This window comes from Lontra canadensis, unplaced genomic scaffold (assembly GCF_010015895.1).
Source record: "Lontra canadensis isolate GAN:19392208 unplaced genomic scaffold, GSC_riverotter_1.0 scaffold3, whole genome shotgun sequence".
NCBI classification, from domain to species: Eukaryota; Metazoa; Chordata; class Mammalia; order Carnivora; family Mustelidae; genus Lontra; species Lontra canadensis.
This window is the reverse complement of record NW_022630997.1, coordinates 3,135,032-3,155,161: the sequence shown is the minus strand read 5'-3', so window position 1 is coordinate 3,155,161 and position 20,130 is coordinate 3,135,032. Positions and strand designations below refer to the sequence as shown.

The following is a 20,130-nucleotide window of genomic DNA, read 5'->3' as shown; positions in this document are numbered from 1 at the left end:
GGGCTAGCTGGAAAGGTCCCTGTTAGGGGTGAAACCCCACGGCACACCTCGAGGCCACCTCGACCCATTCTAGGGACAGGAATTGAAGCCCAGAAGCTCTCCCTTCCGCTCTGGGGCTCCCATGACACATACGTTACAGCTCTGTGGTTGTCCTACAATCCCGGCATGTTCTGTTCTGGTTTTTTCAGTAACTGTTCCCTTTGCTTTTCAGTTTTGGAGGTTTCTAGGGACATGTCATCAGGCTCCGAGATCTTTCCCTCCCCCCCCCCCCACACCACTACATCATGTTTAACAGGCCAGCAAGGGACAGGGGGAACGGGGCGGGCGGCGGGGCATGGGGTGGGGGCTTGCTCAGGTTTATTATTTGAAACGACTGCTGGCCGGGTTACTTCCTCTGCACATCATAGATTCCTACCTGACCTTCGGGCTGTATTAGCTTGCCCGGCTGCCGTGGGAAGAGAACATGAACTATGGGGCTTCCCCGCTGGAAGTGCGTGGTCTCGCAGCTCTGGAAGCTAGAAGTCAGAGATGAAGCCATTCGCAGGGTCGGTCCCTCCTTCCTTCTTGCTGTGAGGGACACTCTGTTGCAGGCCTGTCACCTGCTCTGGGCCGGTTTGCTGGCGTCTTCGGCTTTCCCTGGCTCAGAGACTTACCACCCTGGTCTTCGTTCCCATGTCACACGGCATTTTCCTGAGAGCCTCTGTCTTCAGATTTGCCAGCTGTGTAAGGGCATCGCTCTATTGGCGAGGGGCCCACTCTACTCCAGCATGACCAGGGACATCTGTAATAACTCAGCTTCTAAGTAGGGTCCCATTCTAAGGGACCAGGGGCTAGGATTTCAACATGATTTTGGGAGAGGACAGTATTCAGTCCATCACAAAGGCTTAAGGGCTCGTGGGATATCTTACCTCCTCCAGGAAGCCTTCTGCACACACGCAGGGTCAGGCAAGTCCCCTTCTCTGGACCTCCTGCAGCACATAGTGTGGGAGGAGCTCTGTGGCCTTGGGTATGTCTGGCCTCCCGGGTGTTTATATTCTGTCTAAGGCTGGACTGGACTCCGCTTGATAATATTTTCAGTTTTTGAAAACAAGCACAGCACAGCAGAAACCTTCTTATCTGATGTTTTTACGACAGGGGGTGAGGAGGTAAATTGAAAAGCGAAAAGTAACGCCAGCGGAAGGCTTGCTAGCAGCACCGGCGCAGGGTGCAGTGGGCAGCGGCTTTACGCAGGAATGGAAGGCAGAGGTTAGCTACTGCATTGGTGAAACAGAATTTGGCTAAGAGAGATTCTGCCATGTAAAAAGCAAACAGCAACCCTTACACCCAAGATGAATGAAAACTGGATGCGAAGTTGTCTGACCTCCTGCTGAGAGTGCAGGTTTTTTTTTTTTTTTTTTTTTAAAGTAGCCATCAACACCCTGGGCCATCTAAGACTCCTCTCTGTTTTGGATGTCAAAGGAAGGAACCATGCAGAACCACTTGGGAGCTTTGGAAATGGAAAGGATTCTGGGCCATAGGAGGGGCCCCCACTGAAGCTGGATGCTGAGAAATAAAGCAATCTTGTGAGAATTAAACTGTAAAACAAACAAGATAGATCTGAGCAGTGGAGCAAAGACCTCCTTTCACTGGATTCACAGTATCGACATACCTAAGAGAGAATGTGGTCATCAGAAGGAGTGTGTGTGTGTGCATGTGTGTGTGTGAGCTCGTGTGACTGTGCATGATTCTGTGTGTGTGTATGTGAGTGGGTGAGTGAACATGTGTGTGTGTGAGCTTGTGTGATGGTGCACGATCGTGTGTGTGTGTGTGTGTGTGTGTGCTGCTCCAGGCTCCTGGCCAACTTCCGTGGAGAACCTACGATCTCTCTGATCATCTCTGGAAGAAAATCTAGCATCTTCTCGCCCCCAACATGTGCATCCCAGGGTCCAAGCCATAGCATGAGGCTGTCCGAGTCCTGCCCTCCCTGCTTTCTTATCTCCCCTCTTCTTTTCTGGAACACTGACACTCGTCAGCAGCCCCGCCTTTCTTTATGATTGTAATGAGAGCCCTCTGCTATTTGCCTATTGAATCAGTCTCTGTTGCCCTGAAGAGCATGTTTTTATTTCAAAGGAGTTATTAATGCGGGCTCTCTGGCTGTGCTCTGCTCCTGGTGGGTAGGGCTCCAGGCCCTGGCATGCACCCTCTGGCACTCAGGAGCAAACAGGATCCTTGGACTTCCAGACAGTCCCTGCCCTCCTCCTCCGCTCTGTCTTCAGCTGCTCAGATGTGCCGACCTGGCGCCCAGAAATGCCCTCCCTTCATCCTCCCCGTCTCCTACCTGCTCTGGAAAGAATACATATGCAAGTCAACGACAAACAGAAAAACCCAGTGACAGCCCAAGAACTCCTAAATTTTCCAAATTGCTGGCTATACTTCCTCTAACTTTATACCCCTGCATGCCTAAGCAAGCCTGCCCCTCTGGGCCCAGCCCCAGCAGCTGCAATCGTCTGCTCTTTCCAGATGCTTTGAGAATTGCTGGGACACCAGAGACCCACCTCTTCCAATCTTTTCTCAGAGTGGGATGCAGCTAAGAAGTGGGGTCCCTGGGGGTGGGGAACAGAGAAGGAGCCCAGGACTCTCTCGAAGCCAACCTTTTCAAAGACTTCTTTGGCTTCCCACAGGCAAAACCAACCAGCCAGCCAACCAGTCAACCAAACAACCAATAAACAGGCCCAGTGAATTTGCCACTGGAATCCCAGGGCAGATAAAGAAGAACTCCCAGTCAGTAGGGTTGTGGCAAAGAGCTGGTAGCTCTATTCCAAACAGTTCTGTGCGATATGTGGGAACTTGAAAGAAAGATCTAGAATTTTCCCTGGACACCCAGAAATGAGGTTTCTGTCCTCCGATTCAAGTTGAAAACAGTGGTTGGAATTCTGGTGTCAATTTGCCAGAGAAGGGGGACTGGGGAAGCGCTTTGGGGTGACACGGTTCCTAGTTAGTTCCTGTGGACCGGGGACTTGCAAAGGGCTTTGTACCATGAAGGTTCTGCAGTGCCCCCCTTGTACTCGTCAGAGGTGCAAAGAGGCCAGTGCTTTGCCTCCCGTCCTTTCATTCTTTAGAGCAGAATCTTCCAGTTTGGGTGGGAGAAGCAAAGCCATTTAATAATTCATTTCTTAATGAAGAGTTAATCATTTTTTAAAGCTTTCTGCTTCTTTCACCAGCTGACCCTATAATTAGACCAAGCATGATCATTTCCTGCTGGCTCTCCAAAGCAAGATCTATTAGTCAGGGTCTATCAGGAAACAGATGGCATGCTCAAAGTAGCATAATTTAACAAGTCCTTAAAAAAAATAGAGAGAGAGAGAGAACTATTTACAAAAGGTATAAGGGACACCAAATGGGATAGTACAGGCTATGGGGCTAATATCTGACTGTGGGGGTCTTCACCCCTGGGTCTGAATGGGTGAGGGGAGAGGGCATTATGAGAATCTGGAAAGAGACGATCAAGAGGAGAGGATCATTTTGAGAGGAGCTGGGCCCATCAGCTAGGGGTGTAGCCAGCCTGAGTGACCCCACAAGAAGGAAGCCAGAGGAATAAATATTCCAGCCTCGGTCTCCTCCATCCCAGGCCCTTCTCCTGCATCTTCACCCTGTCTTCCCCGCACTCACCCAACCAGGTCAGATGCCAGAGGGAAAGGAGCCTGTTAACGGAGGCAGGCCGTGTCACCGGGCAGAGAGCGAGCACAGAGGGTAATGAGTGTATCTGGGGAAGAACGGGAGGAGATATGTGGCATTCATCCTGGAATCAGGTGGGTTTCAGTTGGTGGACTACAGCGACACAAACACCTTGTCATTTTGCTCTCGACCCATCCACTCTTGTGTCCTTATCATTATCCGTTGTCTAGATACCTTATCTCCCAAACCAGCCTGTAAACTTTGGAGATAAAGATTTTGTCTTACCTCCCATTCCTACCACCTCAGCCGGGATCCCTCTCTTGCACACAAAGGAACTCACGTGTGTGTGCATGTGTGTGTGCACACGGGCACACCGGCAAGGACCGTCTAGATTTAATGACCTTGGCTGTCTAGATCTTGGCAGCTTCGCACAATTGGAGGAGCAATTCATGGTGGGTTTTTTTTTCTTGAATTGAGTAGTAGATGTCAATAAAAATTAAATGGATAAACAAATCGGGTGCCTAGGAACTGTAGAATTCAAATGATTTTGAAATGGGCAGACTGGCTTATATTACAGTGTTCTGTATCTGGCCGGTTTTGGCAGAAGCTGTTTTGTTTGATATGAACTGTTCCTGAGATGTGGATTCTGCATCTTCCCCCACCGGTTATGTCATTATTTTCCAGATTCTCACATCCTTGGCTATTCTTTAAGACCCTCACAAATCACTAAGGCGAGGCTTATAGATCTTGATGGTTTCTTTGGCTCCATTCCCAGGAGAAGGCATCCGTTGCTACACTCCCTTCCCAATGCGGGTGACGTGTCCCCTGAGTGCTCTGTGCCATCCCTGGGACTCAGGTTCCGTACTTGCCAGATCCTGGGCCCCCAGGAAATGCCTGAACCTTCCAGCAAGCCACTTCACCTCAAAACTAGGAAAGGATGAATACAAATTTCCAGATCTGGGCAATCTCTCTGTTGAATGAACATGTTTTTATAATTTTAAACCAGGTCCTCAGCATTATTTTCAAACGTAGAGTAGCATATTTAATCATCTTCGGAAATTGTTCACACCTAAGAGCAGTGAGCATGGTGACCCTCAGCGGCTGAGGTTACCATCAGTGTCTCATCTAGTCACCTGTCCAAAGAGATTGCCTTGAAAACACATGAAGAGACTGTGACCAAAGGTGTAAAAGATGGTTACATTAAAAAACAACAACAACAACAAAAAAACAACCAAGAACCAAAAACCAATGTTGTAGCAGCTGTAGCTTCTCTTCTCAGCTCCCTCCAATTCTTTTGCACACTATGAGCCCTGAAAGCAAACACAAACAGTGCTTCCTCAAAGTAAATTGTTTAACAATTGTTACATTGTTAAAGGAGTTTTTATGGCTGGATTTAGGCAGATGGATGTTTTATTTCCAATGGCAAACCAGATCTCCTGGAATGAACATTAATTCAGAGCTCTCTAGGGGCCTCTGAGCAGGGAGAAGGGTGAAATTGACCCGCATCACATGACATGCACAGGATGGAGGGATTGTAGCAGGAATCTCAATAGCCAGCGAGAGCAACGGCTGGCAGGGTCCTTACGTCTGTGCCCGAGGGAGTCTGGCTCAGGTCGGCTCTGGGACCTTCCTGAGGATCTTTTTAGCCCTGCCTCTCATCTTCAGCTTTTTCAGCAATTCAAATTCTGCTATATCCTGCCGGGGAGGGAGTGAAAATGATCAGAATAGTAGCTCCCACTTTGATAATTCTTCCACCTGATTATAAAAGTAGTACATGTTCCCTGCAGGGAATTTGAAAACTATGAAAGATAGAAAAAGAAAATAAAGAAAACCATATTTCCCCCGCCAGTGAGAGTCACCATCAATATTCTGATACCATTCTCTCTCTCTTTCTAGCTTTTAGTTTTCTCTTTATTGTTTTTTCTTTAATTGAAGAGTAATTGACATACAACATTGCATTAGTTTCAGGTGTCCAACATAGTGTTTTGCTGTTTATACAAATGGAATATTTGTATAAATATTGTATTTTATATTGTATATATAAATATCTTATATTGTATAAATATTTATATTGTATAAATATATTATATAAATATAAATATACAATATTTTATATTGTATATATCTCTTCATGTTATATTGTATAAATACTATTATGGAATAGTCACCAGAATAAGTCTAGTTACCATCTGTCACCGTACAAAATTGTTACCATATTATCTACACTATTCCCTATACTGTATGTTATATCCCCGTGTCTTATTTCTAACTGGAAGACTGTACCTCTTAATCCCCTTCATCTATTTTGTCCATCCCTCCAACCCTTTCCCCTCTTGCTACTGTCAGTTTGTTCTCTTCATCTAAGAGACTGTTTCTATTTGTTTTTTTATTTTTCTGTTTTTTTTTTAGAGTCCACGTATATGTAAAATCATGTAATACTTGTCTTTCTCTGTCCTATTTATTTCACTTAGCATAATACCCACTAGGTCCCTCCATGTTGTCACAAATGACAAGGTTTCATTCTTTTTTGTGGTTGAGTAATATTCCAGTGTGTGTGTGTGTGTGTGTGCGTGTGTGTGTGTACATATATTTATATATCTTTATCCACTCGCTGATCAGTGGACACTTAGGTTGTTTCCACAGCTTGGCTACCATAACTAATGCTGTGATGGACATGGGGTGCATATGTTTTTTCCAATTAGTGTCTTCTTTATTGATTTTTAAGTTAAATATTTCCATCCTTCCTTCATCATTATTTTTTGAGCACATAATATCATCCTGTTCTCAGCATTTGTAATATAGAAATAGAACAAATTAAAAAATTGAACAAATAGATAAAAACGTATCTTTATCATGAAGATAAAATAATATCCGAGACAATTATTAAAATTCAGTGAGTGGAAAGCCAACAAGAAAATCTTCAAATACTTGGAAATCATGTGGTATGCTTCTAAATGACCCATGGGTCAAAGAGAAATGTCTAAGGAAACGTAAAAATCATAGAACTTAAGAGAAAGTTAAAATATAGCATCGAGATATGTAGGGTGCAGCTAATGCAGAACGGTGGGAATTTATAACCCTAAATTCGTACGGTAGAAAAGAGAAAATGTCTTAAATTAACAATCTAAGTACTTACTCCAAGAAACTAGAGAAAGAAGACCAAACCTAAGCCCAAAGCAAGCGGAAGGAAGGAAATAAAAAAGGTAGGAGCAGAAATCATTGAAATTGCAAACAGAAAAACAATAGAGATCAAATGAAAATTGGTTCTTTAAAAACATCAATAAAATTGAGAAACTTCTGTCAAGACTGACAAAGACAAAAAGACAACACAGATAATCATAGATGCAGCCCCTTAAAAGAAATGGAGGACTCCTTCCAATACCCGAAACTATGAAAACTCAACCAAGATAGAAATAGACATTTGAGTAGCCATATAACCATTAAGGAAATTGAGTTTGTAATTCAAAAAGCTTCGGAAAAAGACATCCTCAGTCTCAGATGATTTCATTGGAGAATTCTTCCAACATTTAAAGAAGTAACATCAATTTTATGTCATCATTTCCAGAAAGCAGAAGAGGAAGGGACACTTCTTAACTCACTCTGTGAATTTACTGCTCTCCTGGGGTACCCAAACCAGGCGAAGACAAGAAGACCAAGAGACTTTTGGTTTCCAATCTGATAACTGAGGAATTTAGAAGGGGCCAAATCTTCCCAACAAATAAAAAGCTGAACAAACGGAAAAATCCCCAACTCCACTTAGATTCACCGGAAAAGTGACATTGGAGAAACAGAGAGGAGGATACAAAGAATCCCAATTTGCCAGAACAGAAACCTTTTGACAGAAACCTCTGGGGAAATCAGTTGGGGGGGGGGGGGCAGGGAGGAACCCAGAGCTGTAATTGACAAAGAGGTAGAGGCTCGGCAAGTCTGGGACTGAAATCCCCTGGCGGCCCAGTCATGGGGGGCCCCCACATTTTTGGAAGTTTTATCTCCAGGAACTCCACTAGGTTCTCACAGTGAACATCTAAGAAAAATCCCCTTGCGCTTCCAGCGGGTGGGATGGAGAAAGGAACATTCTAAATTCTCCTAATTGACACTGCTTGCCTTCAAGAGAAGCTATTTCCTCAAGACTCACCTATTAGGGTTTTATCAGAGCCTGATCGACCTGGGTGAGGCGGGATACTCGGCTCCAGGCTGCCTTAGTCTTTCACAGGAAGGAAGGGAAATACCAACTCCAGCCCCGTTCAGCCGTCCTTCCTCACCTAAGTTGAGGGCTGGGTGGGGACAGATGTACCCCTGAAGTTCACAGTCCAGGGGCACAGGTTCACCCAAGGACTGAGACCTAGGGGCACCTGGGTGGCACTGTTGATTAAGCTTCCGACTCTTGGTTTCGGCTCAGGTATTGATCTCAGGGTGATGAGATTGAGCCCTGGTCAGACCCCATGCTCAGCACAGAGTCTGCTTAAGACTATCTTTCTCAATGTCTCTCTCCTTCTGCCCATCCGCCTCAGTGCTCGTTCTCCCCTCTTTCTCTCTCTCAAATAAATAAATAAATCTTAAAAAAAATAAAAGACTGAGACCTAATCGTAGGACAAAGGAATGTTTCCCCACACCTCCCACTGCAACCCCAGCTTATTACTATATCTTTAAAGGCCTATTTATAGTGGTTCCTCTTACCTCGTACACCATCTTTGGATTTTATTTTTAATTATAAGGCATACTAAAAGGCAAAACACAGTTTGAAGAGACTGAACAAGCATCAGAACCAGAGTCAGATATAGAAGGAATGTTCAAATTATCAGACAAGAAATTAAAAAAAAAAAACCTATAAGTAATACACTAAGGGCTTTAATAGATATTCTTCCAACAACAGCCAAATACATTCTTCTTAAGCTCACAAAGAACATTCACTAAGATAGACCATATTCATAAAATACACTTTAACAAATTTAAAAGAAAAGAAATCATACAATGTCTGCTTTCAGACCACAATGGAATTAAGCTAGAAATAAATAACAGACCAGATCGCTGGAAAATCCCCAAACACTGGGAGATTAAACAACACACTTGTAAATAACACATGGGTCAAGTGGAAATCTCCAGAGAAATTTTAAAATATTTTGAACTAAATGAAAATGAAAATGTGACTTACACAAATCTAAGGGCTGCAGTGAAAGCACAGTGCTTAGAAGAAAATTTATAATATTAAATACATATATTAGGAAAAAAGACATATCTAAAATCAATAATTTAAGCCTCCATATTAGTAAACTAGAAAGAGAAGAGCAAATTAACATAGGAGAACACCTAGGTGATCTTGGGTATGGAAATGACATTATAGATACAACACTAAAGACACCATTCATGAAAAGAAGGAATTGGTAACCTAGACTTCATTAAAATTAAAAACTTCTGTCTGCAAATGACAATGTCAAGAGGATGAGAAGACAAACTACTGACTGGGAGAACATATCTGCATAAGACACATTTGATAAGGGACTACTACCCAACATATACAAAGAACTCTAACACTCAACCATAAGAAAACAAACAACCTGATTTTGAACACCGGCAAAAGATCTGGATGGACCTTCCCAAAGAAGGCACATAGATGGCAAAAAAAGCTTATGAAACTATCCTCCACGTTATATATTACCACACAAAAACAAATTAAAACAAGATACCATGATGTACCTACTGCAACGACCCAAATCCAGAACACGGCCAACACCAAATGCCGGCAAGGATGAGAAGCAACAGGAACTCTCATGCACCACTGGTGGGAATGCAAAATGGCGCCGGCTCTTTGGAAGAGAAGAGAGTTGGTTCTTTCCAAAAATAAACAGACCCTTCCCACACGAGCTAGCCATTGTGCTTCTTGGTATTCGGTTCCCAAATGAACTGAAAACTTACACCCACTCAAAAACTTGCACACAGTTGTTTATGGCAGCTTTGTTCATAATTGGATTTAGGAGATGAAATGATAAATGTAAAAATATTCCATGGAAGTATATTATTTTGCCATATTTGCTTCAGGGTTTTTCTTACAGAGAAATAAAATATTACAGATGTAGCTAAACATGTGCTTCCAAATCCCATTCTCCTGTCTCTCTCATTCTCTTTCTCTCATTCCCTCCCTCACCAGGGAACGTTACCCTGAAGCTGTTCATGTTTATATTCCTGCTAAATGTTTTAATAACGTTACTATTCAGTTATATGTTAATAATATTTATACAGGGGCCCCTGGGTGGCTCAGTGGGTTAAGCCTCTGCCTTCAGCTCAGGTCACGATCTCAGGATCCTGGGATCGAGCCCCACATGGGGCTCTCCGCTTGGCAAGGAGCCTGCTTCCCCCTCTCTGCCTGCCTCTCTGCCTACTTGTGATTTCTCTTTGTCCAATAAATAAATAGAATCCTTAAGAAAAAAAAATTTATACAGCATGATTTGTATTTTTACGTAATTATAAATGGTGTTACACAGTATCTCCAGCGTCTATCCCTTGGTATCCTTCCTATGTGCACACGCACACGCACAGTTAACACCTGGGAGGGTACTGAGTATGTACTTTTAGAAACTCAAACACCGGTGTTTGAAAGTTTGACATCTTATGCTAGTTAACATTAAATCCTGCTAGAACGTACACCCCACGAGAGTTCATTATTGTGTGCCTAGCACCTAGACCAGCACCTGGCACATAGTAAGTGCACAGTAAACACCAGGGACACGATGACAGATCCCTTTAGTCTCCTCAACCACTCCATGAGATGGGTATTGACCTTTCCATTGGAGCAGCATCTGGGAGACATTAAAGAATTCACCTCCAATCCCGAGTTGGGAAGGGATGAACGGACAATCGGCCCCCGAAGCTCCAATACTCGTAGCCTCTCTACACGAGGTAATTGAGTTCAGTCATGACTTTGGGGTTCCAGGAAATGGTCATCTCCTTTGGGCAGAGTAGTGACCCCATTCTGTACTCTCCACAGGAAGCCAGGGAAAGGGTGCGCTCCACTCCCAAGAAGAGGGGCGAGCTGCAAAAGTTGCAGAACGGAAGATATCCAGGTCTGTTTGCAGGAGCGAGGGACGAGAAAGTCAGCCTGCTGTATGTAAGTATGTCAGGAGGACATCAGCCTTCCGGCTTATAGGGTCTGAGGCAGAACTGGTGGGGAAGGAACGCAAGGGGCCCCTGATGAAAGCCTCATTGATCTCAGCAAACAGGTACCTAGAAAGCATGCTTGGGGCACGTGGGTGGCTCAGAAGGCTACGTATCCAACTCTTGATTCGGGCTTGGGGCACGATCTCGGGGTTGTGGGATCGAGGGCCTCCTGCTCAGCTTGGAGTCTGCTGGAGATTTGGTCTCTCTCTCTGCCCCTCCCGTGCCTGTGCTCACTCTAAATAAATAAATAATAAATAAATAACATCTTTAAAATAATTTCAAAAAAGGAAGCAAGCTTTTGGTACAAACTCGTTCTTTTGGAGGGGACACCGCCATGAAAGAATGAAGCATTTAATGACTCCGTGAGTAGCTGCTCCCTATTGCACACACACACACACACACACACACACACACCAAACACAGCCTCACACACTCACTCCAAGGCACACACTCACAGGCTACACAGACACATCACCTCCACACACATGGTTGGACTTTAGTATCCCCATCTCACATACTGAATGAATAAAGAGAATTAGCAGAGTGGCTTGTGTTTTTGAGAGCATTTTCCACTCGTCTTGGCATTATGGGGCTTCTCCACACACCCCCCAGCCCGCCACCAGCCATGGCATCTCTGAAGTAAAAGCCAATATTAGGGATTGAATGTGTCCCCACCCCCAGTTCACACGTGGAAGCCCTCATCCCCACTGTGATGGCCTGTGGAGCCTTTGGGAGGCCATTAGGGTTAATCTGGGTCATGAGGATGGGGCCCTCCTGCTGGGGTCAGTGGCCTTATAGGAAGAAGACAGCAAGGAACCGAGGAAAGGCCACGTGAGCAAAGTGAGCAAGTCGTGTCCTTCATAGCCCAGAAGGAGACCCTCACCAGAAACTGAATTGGCTATCACCTTGATCTTGGACCCTCCAGCCTCTAAAACTGTAAGAAGTAAATATCTGTTGTGTAAGCCACCATGATACACTCTTACGGCTGCCAATCAAGATGGCCAGGCCCACAGGACCCTGCACTATCTGGGCCTTCTCCCTCATTCTGATCACCTCTCTGACTCTTCTTCCCTGGCTCACCCCACTCAGCTACACTGACCTCCTGGCTACTCCCCAAATGCACTGAGCACAGTCCTACTCCAGGGCCTTTGAACTCCTGGCCATTCTGCCTGGTGAGCTTGTCTTCCATGGCAAAGGCCATTCTTTGCTTCAATCCTTTATTCAAGTCACCTTCTCAATGAGGCTGACCTGAGAAACTGGTTAAAATGGCAACTCGCCTCCCCCGCCCAGCACTTCCCATCCCCCTTACATCTTCTACTTCATAATTTTTTTCCATGCACTGATCACCTCCTACTTTATGGAATTCTTTATTGTTTGTCGTCCACTGCCTGTCACCCCCTGCAGGAAGATAAGCTCTAGAAAAACAGAGATACTTGTCAGTTTTGTTCACCGATGAACCCAACCGTCTAGAACGATGCCTGTCACAGTTTCCCCTCAATACATATTTTTCAGGGACGCCTGGGTAACTCAGTGGGTTAAAGCCTCTGCCTTCAGCTCAGGTCATGATCCCAGGGTCCTGGGATGGAGCCCCGCATCGAGCTTTCTGCTCAGCGGGGAGCCTGCTTCCCCCTCTCTCTGCCTACCTCTTTGCCTACTTGTGATCTCTCTCTGTCAAATGAATAAATAAGATCTTTAAAAATAAATAAATAAATATTTTTCAATTGAACGGATGAACCTCTTCACCCCTGGTGAAATGGCCCCCCCAGCCAGGGACACGGTGTCATACCAGCATTGCCCAGCAGATGGCAGCCGATGAACGCCAGAGACCGCTGCGAGCCAACGCTCCAGAACTCAAGGTTCTGCCTGATTAAATCCAAGGTAATGACCCAGGAGACAAAACTGGGTTCGCCTCACTCTTAACGCAGACTTGTATTTGTGAGAAAGAAGTTGTATGTAGAAGGTGAGAGGCTGAGCTGATAAAGCTTTTATCTAATAAAGGAGGCTGTTTACCCACACAATTCAGGGGGAAAAAAATGAAAACAGCTGTCTGAGAAGAAACAAGGTCAGAGTCTTCCCATGGCGGGGTGTTGGGAAGCGGGTAAACAAGGTTCGTGGCCCGGGATCTCCATCACTCCTCCAACGGATGGAAAAATGACATTTGACCACTACAACTCAGAGAAAGAAGTAACACTACAAATTAATACATCACCTGGAGGGCAGGGCTGTGTGTGTGTGTAGGTTTCCTATCTTCCCCAGAACATGCCAGAAGATGCCCTATTACAAGAACCTTGAGTCTCCCTCTGCAACACAGTCCTCTGGGCCCCTGCCAAGCTGCCCTCTTTCTGGGTGCTTCTGTTACTCCCAGAGTCAGGGAATTGAATTGCCGCCGTAACCAAGCCTTCAGAAGCCAAGTCCGGGGGAGCCTACCTTCTTTGATCGAATTCAGCACTTGAGGGAGTCAGGTTAGGGGGAGGCTCCAAGGCAGATACTACTTGTGTATCTGAGTCTTCTGACCCAGAACCCTCCAAGCTGGCCGGTCAGCCTGGATACGGCCACGGCAACAACCGCAAAGAGAGCAGACTTTACCCGGAGCCAACTGCGCGCTAGGCATGCACAGAGGGCATCGTCTACATGAACTTACTGGTCCTCAGGGAAGCCCTCTGATGTCACACCGTTCCCGTCCCCATCTCACAGATGGCCCAAGAGAGTTGCTTGCCCAAGGACTGGCAAGTTGCTCTCAAGCTTCCTCTCAACTCTGGAGAGGAAGGAATTTGCTGAGATGCACCCCGGATCCTGACGATCTCCAGAACTTCAGAGAACATTCCATCCAGCTGCTTCTATTCACAGATGGAGGCGCTGAGGCCCAGAGAGGGGAAGGGACCAGCCCAAGCTCCCTTGGAGAACTGAGGCGCTCTGCCCACCCCCAGGCACCAGGTGCCAAGAATTACCCTGCACCTCACATTTCCCTGCTAGTGCCATGCTCCCCCTCACAACCAAGTCACAGATTCCTAGATTCCAAATTTCCATCAGTCCTCACTGGCACGAGACACGTCTTCAGAAGATCTTGTCAAAACAACAGTACATCTCATTTTAGGGGTCTCATCAAAGAGGAGACTCCCCCGCCAGGACCACTGGCCTCTCCTGATGTGAATTCTGGCTTCGTTGCCTCGTTAGCTGGTGTTCTTGGCCCAGACCCTCAAACGCTGAGCACATTGGTTCATCAGTAAAATGGAAATAACAATATTCATGAAAGGGTTATATCACAGGCTGGTGCTAACACAAATATAAGAGGGGCGGCAAATGCGAGTCACCTATGTCATCTGAAATTTTCTTAGGAGCCGCTTTTTAAAAAGGTAGAGGAATTAGGTGAACCCAAGTACTTGACGTGCATGCACCATTTTTAATTTTTATAATTTGTTTCATTTAACCTAATATATTCGGAATATTATCATTTAAATACCTAATCAATATACAGTTTTTGATAAGATACTTGGACGTTTGATTTTCACTTCAAGTCTTCAAAAATCTGGGGTGGGTTTTCCACTTAAGGTGTATCTTGGTGTGGACTAGCCCCATTTCAAGCACTCAAAGGCCACATGTGGCAAGTGGCTGTTGCATTGGACGGCACTGTTCTAGGCTGCGCTAAGCGTTCTGCGCACATGGTTCTATGTTTTAAGTCTGTGTGTTTACACCTGATCTGGGGGACTTAAGACCCTCTTCGTGTAGCCGGAAGATAATCTGCTGGGGGCCCGACGGGCGTGGAGGGTCTGCCTTTGGGCTCAGCAGGGAAGGTGACAAATCCCCAGTTCTTCCCTGCTCTAAACTGGTCACTGGGTGCCTTTGAAAACTCTCCGTCCCCAAAGTCATTTCCTCCAGGGTCACACACAGAGCTTCAGCCTGCTCTGCAAGTATCTGTGACCATTTTGTCCTTGTCGTGGCAGGAGTGTTCCTAACTCACAATGTTAGGAGTGAATTAGGAGTGTTCCTCATTCATAATAGCCAAAGTCCAATCAGAACCAAGAGTGGAGAGGAGGCCGAGACTACAGGGAAGCTGGAGGAAGAGTGCCCTCCCTTCCCTGGGTGACCTGAGGCCCTGAGCTCTCTGGTCACTATGGCACCTGGATGCTGTCCTTTCTTCCCAGTGTAGAACATGCCCTCACTGCAGCTGGCTCAACTCTGTGGCCTGGACTGCGACACTGTCTTTACAAGGGAGCTCCGTCTCTGGGGCCAGTAGCCACATTTGATCATTCTTCGGGGTCTGGGGTACAAGTGTGCAAGGGACTGTGCTCTGAGAAACAGCCCGGGTTCACCCACAGGGGGCTGAGATGGCAGGATGCCTGGGTTCTCCCAACAGCAGTCATCTCTGGGGTCCAGGAGGAGGGCCAGAGGCCTGGGCTGGGCCAAAGTGAGAAAAGTAGAGCTTAGACACGAGGGCCTTGGGTTCCCAGAGGGCCTGGGGGTACTCTCCCACTCTCCCTTTACCTCCCGCTCCCAGACGGCTCCTCACTTTCTTCTGGAAGCCAGAGGTTGAGGGCCAGAGCCCTGCCTCCCTACTGCCTCTGCCTCCTACAGTGCGACTTCGGCAAGAGCACTGTGCTCTACACACGGGGTGAGCACTCCCTCCTGGAGTCTCCTGAGGACTGAATGAGACAACTCCTGCGCACGGCACACGCACCTACACACACCGAAGGCCGCTACACACGTCCGCTCAACAGCCCAGACCTCCCATGCAAACAACTGAAGGGTCTCCCTTCAGGCTGGCCGACCGTGTCCCAACCACCAAAGCACTTCACACCCGCAAACACACGAACCCAGCAGCCAGTGTGCTTCACAACCACACACACACACACACACACACACACACACGGTCCCCCAACATCAAAGCATATGCACACACCAGTAACCGAAGGGCTTCAGACCCACACACACCCACACAACCAAAGGGTTCACACACCCATTCACACCTTCCCCCACAACCAGAGCACTTTGCACGCGCGTGCGCGCACGCACACACACACACACACATTATCAAAGAAGTTCTACTCTCCCAACCAAGGGGCATCACACACTGCACCCCACAAGCAAAAGGCTCTGCTCACATACCCCAATAACCCATGCTCTCGGCGCAGACACCCCCCTCCCCCCGCCAAAGAAAACCCCAGAGCACTTTGATTTGTTTGCCGAAGCAGCGGATACTTGAACACCAAGACGTTGGGCTGCGACTTTCTTTTCAGATTAATGAGCAGAGAAAGATCGGAGAGCGGGGAGGGGGGGGCAGAGAATGGCGGGAGAGAGCAATTACACCCAAATCTTTTCTCTGTTGATTAGGGATTCCTTCTTCAGCCTGCTTTGGCTCCAGCTAAATCTTTTTCTAATGAGATGTGGCTTATCCAGATCAGAGCGCTGAGAAAAAAGTTGCAATTAACTTTGAGAAGAAAAGGAGTGAGTGAGAGAGGAAGGGGGCAGGGAAGGGGCCAGGCTGGCGGGCAGAAAGAGTGGGTGCAGCAAGGAGTCTCTCCTGCCGGGCCAAGGGGCCCGGGCCCAGCCCCATCTGGACCATCCACCGTTTTGGATTCCAGAGCTCGAGAAAAAGTCCCCTGTGGCCCCCATCCCTGCCTGGGCCAGGCCTCTCAGCCACTCCAGGCTCAGGTCAAGGGTTGGGAGTGGTGGGTGTCCTCGGGCCTGAGCCCCCTCTCCTCTGCACCCCAAACACCTGCTGGGGACGGTGGGGGCTGGACCCTCTCTCAGCAGCATCTCTTCCACACGTGAGCTCTTCCTTCTGCCTGCTTAGCCCTGCAAAGACATGGGGCCCTCGACTGCACGCCAGGAACCTCCATGAGCCCCCGTGTCAAGTCTGCACAAACTTCCTGAACCGCGGGGTCAGCTGTCCCCAGGCAGCCAGAAGCCCGGTGCCGGAGTGGGGCTTCGGCTCCCACCTGGGAGTCGGCCTCTGGTTATTTCCACGTGAGCCACTTGGAAGGGCACAGACAGTCTGGGATTGAAGGAGACATTTCGCACGGAAAATGGTGAAGATGCCGCAAGCTTCCAGAAGCAACACGGATTTACCTTCCTTTGCTTCTCTGTTGCCAGAGGTGGGCGTGGCCAAGCTGCACCCGTAGGAGCCCCTTCCCCTCTCTCTGGTGCTCAATTTCTTCCTCCGTTGAAAGAAATAAAGACGAGGGTGTGAGCGGCAGATCTCCAGGGGCTTTGCGAGGGCTGATGCCCTCAGTGGGGTGGGAGCCCAGGCCCACTCAGCAAGTCCTGATCAGAGGGGTCACACCGGTGGCCTGGTCCCCCCAGGACAGTGACTCATCCCTCCCAAGTTCTTACCCGCGCAGAGACTGGTTTCCCCCTGATTTGGCGATCAGGATCCAGCAATGCCCAAGGAAGGCTATCGCCAAGCTTGAGCTCTCGAACCAGGCGCTTCCGGTGGGGTACCAGATAATAACTTGACATCTGCATGCCAGCAGAGCTGGGGACCCCAATGTTGCATCAGAGGGAGATAGGAGAGGTGGGGTGGATGGAAGGGCAGGAGCAGAGCTCATTCTCCACTCCCTTTAGCCACACGCAGCCACCTCTGTTCAGAGGGCCCAGGCAGTTCGTCTGAAGCTGGGCTCCTTCATTCTCTTATCCACGGCCCATCCTTTCCCCACCCCATGGACCTCCCTGTGCAAATCAGAAAGGATTTTTATTGCACAGCTGGTGACTCAGTGGGAAAAAGTGAATCCAGGGCCTCTGAATGGTGCCTCATCCCATGAGTGTGCTCAGTTCCCAAAGGCAAGGGCCTCTGAGCCTTGGTGGCCACCCAGAAATATGGTTCCTTCAGGAGGATATTTGGGTAACCCCTTACCTAATAAGTTGTGGAGATCACACCAGGCCAGGGGACAGAGGAGCTGAGCCCATTTTTCCTGTGTCTAAGTTCCAGTGGGGTCAGCCCCTTTTACAGCCTTAAGGCCCAGAAATTCCTTAGCGTCTGGCTCCCTGGGTCCCTGGTCAGCCCTCCTCTCTGCCTCTGCCTTCTACCGTGTGAGCTGCTGGACACGATCCTGGCTTTCCCCTATCTTTCTCTGGCTTTCGCTGATCTAATAAGCATATGTGCTAGAAATACTAGCTGGAGTGCTAAGTTAGAAATGCTTCTTAAACGTATAGTAAGGTCAGATGAAGGGGGAAAAAAAAAAAAGAAACAACCCAGAAAACAAAACACAAAACCCCGAAACAGAAATTGGACACAGGAGGGCAGATGTAGACTGAACAGGAAGTGCTAGCCCTAGGCTAAATGAAACAGCTGTCACCATTGTTCTAGACTGAAAACTGCCTTTGCAAACTCCACGCGGCCCGGGCTCAGAAAGCAGATGTTAATAATTACAGCACATGAAACGAAGGGCACAGGATTAGGCAAGTGACGAAAAAGAAATGGTACTAGTAGATTTATAACTCGCTCAGGCAAATCTGTTCGGGGCTGGAGCGGGGGGAGGCATGGCGGCCCCACTGCAGATGCCCCCCCACCCAAATCCCCTCCCTAGTGTGGCATGTGGGCTTCTGGGATTGTCTCTGAATCAGGGGATTGTTTAGAGTGTTTTAGGGTGGTGGGCCGTGGAAGCCTTTCCCAGCTGCTTTTCCGGGGACCCCAGGCCACTGCCTACTGCCTCTGATGGAAAGGAAAGAGATAAAATCCCCAATACCCAACCCAAGTACCAAGAGGGGATCTCTGGGCAGACAAACCCTGGCGTCGGACGGCTGGCTGGTGGACGGGTATGTGTGGACACAAAACCGGGCAGCCATCCCTGGAGGCTCCTGCTGTACCATGGGGTTCACGCTGAAAATCCAGGAGCTCAAGTTCTTTGCAGCTGTAACTGATTCGCGCTTCTAAGTCAGCCAGCCCCGGTGCCTTGGAAGAGGCAACGTAGCGCTGGGAGAATGTTGAGGCAGTTGAAGAAAGGACGCAGAACAAGTTTCTTGGGCTAATTACATAAATAGAAAAGGCAGAGTCTTCACATGTTTTCTGAACATTCCTTGGTGCTTTTCCATGTGAGTCTGTGTTGTCAAAAGCAAAACAAAACACACACTCACATCCATCCCAAATCCTCCCATCCCACTACCCCCTGGAAAAGACGTCTCCAGGAAAGGTTAGAAAGAAGGTAAAGCATGTGTTTGCCATCTTTACGCCTGATATGGAAACCATATGCTTAAATACACTAGCAAACATACTTAATATAACACTCTCTTTTATTAAATGTGGTTTTATAAACGCTCTCCCCAGCCAGGGCACCTTTGCTGTGCTGGAGGCTGGAACTTGGCAAAATAATCTTCCCGCTGTTACATCTATTGATACACATTTTTGGAAAATGAGTCTCGGACCCTCGGAAAATGGACTGGTTCTGATTATTATTGCAAGTGGGAAGGGGCACACGAGGGCATCTTTTTTCCTCTGATAAATTAAAAGAACTGTAACGGGTGCTTTCTGCAACCTGTAAAGGGCAGAGCCATCTGTGATTCATTTAGCAGCTCCTTACAGAAGATTTATTTGATTAATTCGGTCAGAAGAGAGAGAATATGGATTTTCCCCTGCTCTGAAAGGCGCATACGCACTCACACATGCTCACACGCACCCACCCATGGGCAGACATCTCAGGAATGAAAAATGACTAATCGTGTTATTGGAACTGGCCAACGCGGGGCCCAGGCGCTGAGATAGCAGGCTCCCGCCCTGCCGATGGGAGGGCTGGTTCCAGAACAGATTTCATATCCTTGGGCCCAGTGCCACCAAAGAGCGATCTTAGAGAATAATCCCGTGACCCTGGATCGCTTTTATCAGGTATCGATTACTGGTATCAGGCTCCATGCTGAGCGCTTGGCACGCATGACCTCATTGCTCGGTTGCAAGGACCCCTCTGCTTTGCAGACGGGGAGATACCCCCTTCCTAGCAGTCCTTGTTCAAAAGGACGTTCTCTTTTTTTCAGATGGTATTTGGCTTTCTTCGTCCTCCATGCCTAAACTGTGCGGATAGAGGCTACAAATCTACATTCGTTGCAAAGTGTATAATCTTAAAAGTGGTCATCTGCTTCGGCTGTGCTCCATGCCCTGGGGGATCCAGTTCAGTGTTGACAGAGAAAGACCCTTTGGGGGGACTTATTTCTAGTCTCAGAAAGCTGGCCTTAGTTGTCCTCACCTTGCATGGCCTGTCGGAAGACCACTGTCAGTGCCCACGGGGTGGGCACAGCCCTTGACATAGGTCCTTGGAGAAGGCAAAGAAGATAGCACAGTCAAGAAGAATCATAAAAATCCTACAAGTTTGTAACCAAAAAAGACTAATTCTGTCAACG

General features: G+C 47.5%; 1 long non-coding RNA gene across 1 annotated transcript; it reads right to left on the bottom strand.

The window, feature by feature from the left end:
• Positions 1-1,983: 1,983 nt before the first annotated feature.
• LOC116879192 lies at positions 1,984-16,914 on the bottom strand. Its single transcript, XR_004384980.1, has 3 exons — positions 16,873-16,914; positions 5,240-5,349; positions 1,984-2,322 (listed from the first exon to the last, which is right to left on the bottom strand). It is a non-coding gene; the product is annotated as an uncharacterized LOC116879192 (long non-coding RNA).
• Between the last annotated feature and the right edge of the window lie 3,216 nt (positions 16,915-20,130).